Raw genomic sequence first — 10713 nt, 5'->3', positions numbered from 1 at the left:
TAGTATCAGGGTGATATTGGTCTCAGACTTATTTAGGGAATCAGTTTTCTGGGTATGTTTGTATAGAATTGGTATTATTTTTTCCTGTGGGACTGACATGTCCTTATTTATTTATTTATTTATTTATCGTTTTTTGAGAGGTAGAGTTACAGACACAGAGAGGTAGGACAGAAAGATCTTCCATCCTCTGTTTCTTTCCCCAAATGACAGCAATGGCCAGGGCTGGGCCACTGCGAAGCCAGGAGCCAGGAACTTCAGGGTCCACATGGGTGCAGGGACCCACCCACTTGGGCCACCTTCCATTGTTTTCCCAGGCCCTCTGCAGAGAGCTGGATTGGAAGAGGAGCACCCACCCGGGACATGAACTGGTACTCATACGGTTTGATGGTGCTGCAGGCAGAAGCTTAGCCTACTATGCCACGGTGCCAGCCCCAGGTATCTGACCTAACATCATGCAGATGTTGAAATTATAGAGAGGTCTAGAGTAGAACCCATGTAAACATCATCATTAGCAGGAGGAGGAGCCCACGAGGAAGCTTCCTGAAGAGGTGGGGGAAGTGGGGGAAGTGAGGGGAGGACGGTCACAGCACCGGCTCTGCTTGCATGGCTGCGCTTCTTCCTGTCTTCTGTTCTCTCCCTCCCCTTTCTCTCTCACTCTGTCCACACACACACACACACAATGTGCGTGCATGCTCTTCAGGTTATCTATTGCTGCCTGCGTGAACTTTGATAGTTTGTGTTTCAAGGGATTGGTCTCTTTCATGTGAGTTATCCGATGAGTTGTCATAAAGCTGTTTATAATATTCCTTTGTTATCTTTTTAATATATGTAGACTCTCTAGTGATGCTACCTCTCCCATTCCTGATATTGGTAGTTTATGTCTTCTCTCTTTTTTCTGATTATTTTGGACAGAATTTTATCAATTTCTTGTTCTCAGTGAACTGGGTTTTGATTTCATGGATTTTGTTTGTATTGTTTTTGTATTTTTAAAAAAATTGTTGATTACTACTCTTTCTTTTTTTAACAAAAAGATTTATTTAGCTATTTGAAAGTCATATTTAGAGAGAGAAGGAGACAGAAAAAGAGAGCGAGAGAGAGAGAATTTCCATCTGCTGGTTCACTCCCAAATGGCCACAATTACCCAGGCTGGGCCAGGCCAAAGCCAGGAGCCAGGAGCTTCTTCTGGGTGTCCTACGTGGGTGCAGGGGCCCAGGGATTTGGGCCATCTTCTACTGCCTTCCCAGGTGCATTAGCAGGGAGGTGGATAGGAGTGGAACAGCTGGGACCCAAACTGGTGTCCATATGGCATGCCAGTACTGCAGGCAACGGCTTAACCTGCCACACCACAGTGCTACCTGTCTTATCTCTTCTTACTTTGGGTTTACTTTGTGATTCTTTTTCTAATTTCTTAAGATGGAGGCTAAGGTCTTGATTTGAAATGTTTCTTCTTTTGTGTTATGGGTGATGAGTGCAATGAATATCCCCCTGTTTATTGTTTTAGATGTACTCCACAAATTTTAATGTGTTTTTGTCTTCATTCAATTAAAAAAGACTGTAATTTTCCTTTTTATTATTTGACTCATGAGTTATTTGAAACCATGCACTTAGTTTTCAAACATATTAGGATTTTCCAATATCATTGTATTATTTGTTTCAAATTTCATTCCTCTTGGATCACATAACGCATTTTCCTGGGATTTAAACCTAATCAAATATGATCTATCTGGTAAATTTTCTATGTAAACTTGAGAAAAAGGTATATATTCTGCTATTTAGTGGCACATTCTATAAATGCCACTTGTCGACAGTATTGTTCAAGTTTCCCTATCTCTTGATTTCCTGTTTACCTGATATATCCACTATAGATAGATTATTACTGAAATGTCTGGCTCTAACACTATCCTCCACCTTCTATCAATTTTTATTTCATATTTTTTGAAATAAAATTTTTATTTTGGAATAATTTTAGATTTACAGAAAAGTGACAAAAAATAGTACAGGGAGTTCCTCACTCAGATTCTCCAGTCTTAACATCTTAATTATGAGATTGTGTTTGTCAAAACTAAGAAACCAGTATTAGCACTTGGCTATTAATTAAACTGCAGGCGGTGTGTAGGTCTTGCTTTGTTTTTTCCCCCTCACGTTCTTTCTGTTCCAAGAGACAACCCAGGATTTTCATGGTGTTTAGTACAGTTCTTCAGTCTCTTCTGGTCTTAACCATGCTTTGCTTGGGTGACCTTGTGAGTTTTGAAGCATTCTGATCAGACAGCTTGTAGAATGTTCTTGAATTTAGGTTTGTCTGATTTTAGGGGGCACGTGTTGTTCATCTTTTGACAGACATATTAGTCAGGATTTTCCAGGGAAACAAAAGTATTTCAAAAAGTTCATGGAACATGGAGTTAAAGATATTTATTTGGGTGGAAAATGTTTTGAAATCCATGCATAGTTTTTTCACATTTTTCCCGTGAACTTTTTGAAGCTCTCTCGTGTAAACAAACATCTGCTACACTTAGGCTCAGGGGTGGGGAACGTCCAGCCTGTGGGCTGCATAAGCTCTGTGAAATCATGGGGTCTGGCCTTGCCAAGACTACCATGGGCGGGACTTGAAATTCAATACGTCTATAGCAGGCTCATTCTTCAGTTGATAATTCTGTGTGGCCGGTGAGTGATGCTATAAATATCCAAATGGCTCTTGGCAGAGAAAAGGCTCCCCACTAAGCAATGACTTCATACTGATGTCTCTAGTCCAGGACCATGTGTGGCTCATTCCAGCCTTCTCTCCTTGCTCATCTGTCACTTCCTTCTCTTTTGGTAGGAAAGCTGGTCCCCGCATTCACCATCCATTTCCTTATTTGTTTAACTCGCTATACCTTTAAACTGGTTTCAGAGTTGTGTAGCTGAGCTCCTGTGAGAGAAGCTTTACTAACTCGTGGTATTGCCTTAGAGATCCCAGTGAAAACACCATTTTTCAGTTCCTTAAGTCAGCTACTTTCTTCTGCATCCCTTCAGTGAGGTTATGACAACATTGGTAGCGTGGTGAGATATTTATGTCACAGTCTGTGGTCCATACCTTGATGAAGAGACGGAGAGGGGGAGGGGAGAGGGAGGGTGGGTGGTGGGGACTCAGTACTTGGGCTGTCATCTGCTGCCTCCCAGAATGCCTACTGGTAGGAGGCCGGACGCCAACACAGGCACTCTGCGGTACTGAATGCAATTGTCCTAAGCATGGGTTTAACTATCTGCACCACAATGTCCACCCAATTCTTATTTTTGAAGACAAATTAATGGACTTTACATTTTTTGAACAGTTTTAAGATTTCATAAAAGTTGAACAGAAGGTACTAAGTTCACATATACACTTTTAACATTCCCCCCCCTCGCCAGTTTCCCATATTATTACATCTTGCACTAGTGTGGTATATTTTTTATGATTAATGAGTTCATATTGGCACATTATTTAGCTAATGTTCATAGGTTATTTAGCTAAGGTTCATAGATTGTATTAGGATTTACTCTTTGTGTCATATATTTTAAGAGTAGACAGTTATATGGTAGCATGTAGCCACCATTACATTATTCTATGGTATAGTCTCAGTGCCTTAAAAGATTTCCTATGCTTATTCTATTCACCCCCACTTCTCTGCTCCCTAGCCCAAATCCTGGCAATCATTAAAGTTTTACTGGCTTCATAGTTTTGCCTTTTCTATCATATCATACGGTTGGAATCATACAATATGTAGCATTTTCAGATTGGTGTCTTTTACTTAACCAATATGCGTTTAGAATTTCTCCATGTATTTTCATGACTCAATAACTCATTTTTTGTTATCACTGAGTAATATCCCTATCACATACCACATTTTATCCATTTACCTGCTGAAGAGCATCCTGGTCACTTGCAACTTTCGTCAGTTATAAACAGAGATTTGGCTCTGGAACTCTGGCAGACATTTAACCCCCTATGCCATAGTTAATGGTTCTGAGAGCGTGGAAACTTAATCCACTTACGGAGTTCAGGAGCTGGGCCTAGTGGGAGAGCCTCAGCTCACTGCTGTGTGCTGGGGAAGGTAGTGCTCACAAAAGGGTTGCTTATCAAAGTCTGAGCGAGTCCAGCCATTTTCTGTGCCCCGGCTCAAACATGGGATCTCTCCTCGACTTATGTTCCAAGCTCCACCATTGCTACCCTCATCAGCAGCTGAACCAGTGGGCTCCCCCACCTAGGTCTCTGAACCTCCAAAAGCTTAAATGGAAACACACTTCCTTCCTCCACTAGTGGCCTGTCTTAGGCCTTCCATTGTACTAACACAGAACTAATACAGATGCTATCAACCAGCAGGCACAGGCTTACATATGGACATAAAAGTTCAGTTTAGCTGTGTAAATAAGAAGGAGTGAGATTCTTAGATCACGTGGTAGAGCAAGTTTCACTCTGTAGGGAACCACCATACTGTCTTCTAAACTGGTAGTACCATTTTCCATGCCCACCATCAATAAATTAGACTTTGTATTGTTTTTCAGCTTTGTCAGCATTTGGTGTTGTCAGTATTTTAGGGTTTCAGCCATTTTAATAGTAGTGCTACCACATTGTTGTCTTATTTTGTATTTCCTTGATGATACATGATGTAGAACATCTTTTCATATATTTATTTGCCATTTGTATATTTTTGGTGAGGTGTCTGTTCAGATACTTCGCTCATTTCTAAACTGAGTTGTTTGTTTTCTTATTGTTGAGTTTTAAGAATTCTTTGCATATTTTGGATGCTATCCTTTAACCAGATATGTGTTTTGCAAATATTTTCTCTAAGTCTGTGGCTTCTTGTCTTTTCATTCTCTCAACAGTGTCTTTTGCAGTTTTTCATTTTAGCAAAGTCCAACTTGTCACTTTCACTTTTTCATGGATTGGGTTTTTGGTGTATTTAAAAAGCCATTGCCAAACCAAGATCACTTAGATATTTTCCTCAGTTATTTTCTAGGGCTTTTGTAGTTTTGCATTTCTTTTTAGATCTGTGAGCTATTCTGAGTGAGTTTTGTGAAAGGTACAAGGTCTGTGCCTGATGATTCTCCTCCTCCCCCACCTCCTTCTTGGCATGTGAATATTCAGTTGTCCATCAACAGTTGTGGAAAAAACTCTCTTTCCATTTTAGTTGCCCTTATTCCTTTTTCAAAGATCAGTTGGCTATATTTTTTTAAAGATTTATTTTATTTATTTGGAAGGCAGAGTTACAGAAAGAGTGAGACGGAAAGAGTCTTCCATCTGCTGGTTCACTCCCCAGATGGCCGCAACAACTGTAAAAAGAATGAAATCCTGTCTTTTGTAACAAAATGGTTGCAACTGGAATCTATTATCCTTAGTGAAATAAGCCAGTCCCCAAAAGACAAATACCATATATTTTTCCTGACACAGGAAGCAAGCATTTCTCTTCCTTTCCTTTCCTTTCCTTTTCTTTTTTCTCTTCTCTTCTCTTCTCTTCTCTTCTCTTCTCTTCTCCTTCCTTCCTTCCTTCCTTCCTTCCTTCCTTCCTTCCTTCCTTCTTTCTTTTTTAAGATTTATTTATTTATTTGAAAGTCAGAGTTAGAGAGAGAGAGAGTCTTCCATCTGCTGGTTCACTCTCCAGTGGCTGCAGTGGTCAAAGCAGCACCGAAGCCAGGAGCCAGGAGCTTCTTCCAGGTCTCCCATGTGGTGCCGGGGCCCGAGGACTTGGGCCGTCCTCCGCTACTTTCCCAGGCCATAGCAGAGAGCCAGATTGGAAGTGGAGCAGCCAGGTCTCGAACTGCTGCCCATATGGGATGCTGGTGCTTCAGGCCAGGGCGTTAGCCTGCTATGCCACAGCGCTGGCCCCAGGAAGTAAGCATTTCAAGCAGTGACTTAACCTACTGCACTACAACACCTGCCCCAGTAGTATTATTTTTATAAAAAAAAAACTCTCAAGGATGGCATTGTGGTGCAGCAAGTTAAGCTACTGCTTGGGATACCAACATCCCATATCACAGTATCAGTTTGAGTCCAACTGCTCCACTTTTGATCCAGCTTCCTGCTAATGCACCTGAGATACTTGGATGGAGTTTCAGGCTCCTGGATTTGACTTGGTCCAGCCATGGCCATTGTGGTCTTTTGGGGGAGTAAACCAGCAGATGGAACATTCTCTCTCTCTTACTCTGCCTTTCAAATAAATAAATAAATGTTAAAGATAAAAAAACCCCACAATTCAAAGTATGTTAATCCTGTCCATAATTTTTTTGATGGATTTCTGTTTTACCTATTATTTTGTCCCCTTTCCTCAAATGCTTTCTCTGAGTTTATTCTGTTAATCCTTTCCACTTTTTGAGTTGAATATTTAGCTTATTTGTTATTAGTCTAATTTGCTTTCTGATGGCCAAAGCTATAAATTCCTTTCTAGGACTGCTATATAAAGGTTTAAAAATGAATGGAAGATAAGTTTATTTTAATGCAAAAATTTTGAAATACATGCATAGTTTTTTCAGAAGATACATTTTTCACCACCCCTTTGAAGTGCTGTTGTATGTATACCACATGTTGTAGTGCTTTTATTGGCAATCATCTCTAATTTTATTATTTTCTTTATGCTTTCCTTTTTAACAGAAGAGCTATTTAGAAGGATTTTGGTTTTGTCTTACAAACATGGGATTTTTATAAAACACTTAAAGCATTGATTTTAAAAAAAGATGTATTTATTTGAAAGGCAGAGTTACAGACAGAGAGAGGGAGCAAGGCATAGAGAAGCCTTCCATCCTCTGCAAAGTATCATCCCAAATGGCCCCAACCTATAGGCCCAGGGCGGGAGCCTGAAACTCCATCCTCATCGCCAATGGGGTGGGGGGGGCTCCAAGCACTGGGAACATTTTAAACCGCTTTCTCAAGCACAGTAGCAGGGAGCTGGATGGGAAGTGGAGCAGCCAGGACTCGAACAGGGCCCATGTAGGGCTCTGGGCTCACAGACGGCAGCTTAACCCTCTGGGCCACAGCACTGGCTCCTTAACCAGCCTCGGACCTGGTTACGCGCAGGCCCATTAAGGGCTCCAGTGCAGATTTTGACAATTGGGATAATCCAGGAAGATGCTGTCTTAAACTGTATTGGACTCAGTACATACAATCTCTGCCTTGGAATCACTACAGAAAATGCTTTTGGAGGGATAACCGGAGGTCGGGAATCTTGGGGTTTTCCAGGGTGCCCTCAAAACACCTTCTCCCCAGCACGAGCGCAGGGGCGTGCGCCGCCGCCAGGGGGCGCAAAGAAGGCTGTGGCGGAGCCCATGGCGTCCCTAGAGGGTCCCCGCGGGGGCCTGTCCCTGGGCCTGCTGCTGTGGCTCCAGCTGGCTCAGCCCGTGCTCAGTGAGGCCCTGGGTGGGCGGGGAGAGGACGTGGCTGGGCCGGGCGGCGCACAGGGCCGGGGACGCGGAAGGTGGTGGGGATGGCGGTGGGGGTGTGGCGGGCACCGCAGGCCAGGAAGAGGAGGAGGAGGAGGCCGAGGGGGCGCCGGGCTCTCCTGTCTTCCTCGCTGGGCTGTTCTTCTGCAGGTGTGGGTTACCGAGCCAAGGAGGAATCTGGGGTGACCATGCTGAGCCCAGAGCCCCCGGGACCCCCGGTACCACAGAAATCCCTGAGGATCCCGGAAGTCACTGCAGCTCCGGGGTCTCCAGTGCCGGCTGGGCCTGCGGGACCCCGGGTCAGGTCAGCACTCACAGGGCGACAAGACTTGGAGCAGGCGGAGACCTCTCTGCCTGAGGAGCTGTTTCCTCGAGGTACTGCGTGGGGCCAGGTCTGTGGTGCGGGGTTCGAGAGATGGGAGCTCCCTGAGGGTAACCTGCTGTGCCCTGGGCAGCCTGGGCGGAGATGGTGGGGTGGGGGCGGCGGCTTCATTTCCGGTGCCCTCTCTTTACCGAGCCAATCAGTGTGCGGCAAGAGAACCATGAAGATAGTGGGTGGAGCGCCGGCTACAAAGAAGAAGTGGCCCTGGCAGGTGAGCCTGCAGATCGATGACGAACACCAATGTGGCGGCTCCCTCATCGCCAGCAGATGGGTGCTGACTGCGGCCCACTGCATATTAGAGTGAGTGTGGCTCTCAACACGGTGCCCCAACCTGTCTGTTGTCCTGGAGCCAACTGTGTTCCCCTGATTGAGCTTCCTCTTCATCTGACAAAGAGGGCGATGCTCCCGTGGTTGCCCAGTCGGGGTGAGACTTGAGGACTGGCCTTGCTGCCATGGCCCCGGGTGATGCTGCTGTTTGTGGCCCACACGTGGGTCCCCACGGGGCACCGTGGTCAGGGGTCCTGGGAGGGGATGTGGTTTGGAGGGTAGGTGACTGATGGCTGTCCTAGGAAGATGGGGCTGGGAAGGCGAGAAGGTAGACTCTCTGGGATCCCTGTGAAGGCCCTGTCTTTTCCCCCGCAGCCTTGAAGAATACACAGTGAGGCTAGGAGGCCGGATGTTGCATGGTGATTCTGAACAGGCCGTTGTAATCCCGGTGGCAGACATTGTCTACCCTTCAGATTTTGATGGAACAACGTTTAGTCATGACATTGCACTTGCTGTGCTGGCCTTCTCCGTGAATTTCTCTTCGTACATCCAGCCTGTGTGCCTCCCTGAAAAATCTCTGAAAGTGAAAACTGGGACCCTGTGCTGGGTCACAGGATGGGGCCAACTGTCAGAGAACGGTGAGACTGCCTGGCAGCGGGCTTCAGTGGGGCAGCCTGGTGGCCTGGGTCAGCCCTCCAGCCTCAGGCAGGAGAAAGGGGCAATAGGTGAGTGGGTGGGTGGGGTAGGGGGGGAGCAGACACTGCAGGGGGTCTTCTGAGCTGGTTGAGATTCCTGTTGCTGTGCAGGACCCTGGGTGTGGGCGCCAGGTATGGTGGGTTCTCTCCAGGGGGGATTCCAGCTCAGGGGTGAGGAGCTGTGTGCCCTATGGAGCTGCCCCTCACTAGAAATACCTGCCCCGATGGGATGGGCTGTGTGTCCCCTGGGAGGTACAAGGCAGAGCCACCCTGTGAGTCTGCAGGGCCACCTCTCCTTAGAGAAAGGCTGGGTGTGGTCCTCTTCAGGCAGTACCTGTGTGAGAGTCGGGATCCTGTTCTAGAAGGTAAAGATGCTCTGCTGATGTCAGGGCTGTCAGATTAGCACTGATGCTCGGAGGCAGATGCTGGGTCTTCCTTTCTCGGGCTGGCACGACCTTGCCTGTCTTCCTGTATTTGTTCTTGCTTACACAGACTTCATTGTGTTTCTGATCCTTCCTCTCCTTATATCATACCGGGACTGAGTTTTACCCTGTATCAAATGGGGACCCTATCCTCTGCCTTGCTTGTTGCTAAGGGGACATCTGTATGTGACACTGGCCAGGACCCAGAGTGTGTACTGAGGGATCCTGTCCTGTTTCCATCATGCAGATCCACTAACTTCTAAATTATCTTTCTCTAGTTTCAACATCATTACCTATTATTCTTCAGGAAGCTGAGCTAAGCATTATTCGCTTTAAAGAATGTAAAGCAATATTCCGAAAAAACTTGATGAAGTTAAGTAGATTGGTCAAGGCAGGATCTCTCTGTGGCTACAGTCCCCAAGGAAAGGACGCCTGTCAGGTCAGTTGCTTCCCCTGCACTGCTCTGCACTAAATCTGACTGAGTTTCCTCAGCCCTCGGCAGTAGGGCTTGAGCATTGCCTAGCCCTCCACTTACCCAGCGTCAAGTTAGTGGGATGTGAGCATAGCCACCAACTCTCCTGGGCTAGCCTGAGTGGACCCTCAGACACAGCAGCTGAGTCTGTCAAGAGGGGCCGGGGCCAGGGCCAAGTGAATCTGGCTGGTGCTACCAGCAATGGCAAGTACTGTGTTTTTCAGCCAATTCTGTGTAACAGGCAATGTGCTTGGGCAAGCACTTTACTCATTATTGTCTGAGTGGGTGCATTTTCGTTGTTTATATTCGATTTGGGAGAACACAGTCTTGAGTAGGTACATAATTTTGTCTTGTTGAAAATTGTCAGTTTTCAAATCTGTATTCACAAAAATCTATGGGCTACAGGTCCGTTGAGGAGTCTGGGCATGCCCCATAGGTACCTGATTGCTCAGTAGCTTGCTGTGTAGTCAGCCTGGTCTGATATGGATCTGTTCCATGCCTTCTGTTGGTTTCTTGCTCTTTCTATAGGGAGATTCTGGAGGACCCTTGGTCTGTGAACTTAATGACTCGTGGATCCAGGTGGGGATTGTGAGCTGGGGTTTTGGCTGCGGCCGCCAAGGCCTTCCTGGAGTCTACACGGAAGTTAGTGTTTACATGGACTGGATCTATAAGAACATGAGTCAGGCTTCCTGCCTGCACTCGACTGCCTTCCTCATTTTAAGCCTGTGTCTGGTGCTATCTGTGGGCATCCTGGTGGCCCCATGGTCACTGCAGACCATTCCTCTCCTATTCCTGAGTTTCCACTAGTCTTTTTCTCCAGCCTCTCATGACATTTCACTATCCTTGCCTCAAATTCAAGTTGAGATCAGTTGACGCTGAGAACCTCTGTATAATAGAGTGTGGCAGAGACACTAGGTCCTGCAGTTTCCAAGCCTGATGCTGTGGTCACCTTCTTCAGCTAAGCCTCCATTGTTCTACCTGACTGGAAGGATAGAAGTAGCCATTTCCAGTAGAAGACCAGTAAACAAGATGGTTGGACCAACATCTTGGGCAACATCTACCAAATAAAAGACTTTGTCAATGCTGAAA

This window comes from Lepus europaeus, chromosome 9 (genome assembly GCF_033115175.1).
Source record: "Lepus europaeus isolate LE1 chromosome 9, mLepTim1.pri, whole genome shotgun sequence".
Lineage (NCBI taxonomy): Eukaryota > Metazoa > Chordata > Mammalia > Lagomorpha > Leporidae > Lepus > Lepus europaeus.
Note: the sequence above shows the minus strand (reverse complement) of the source record.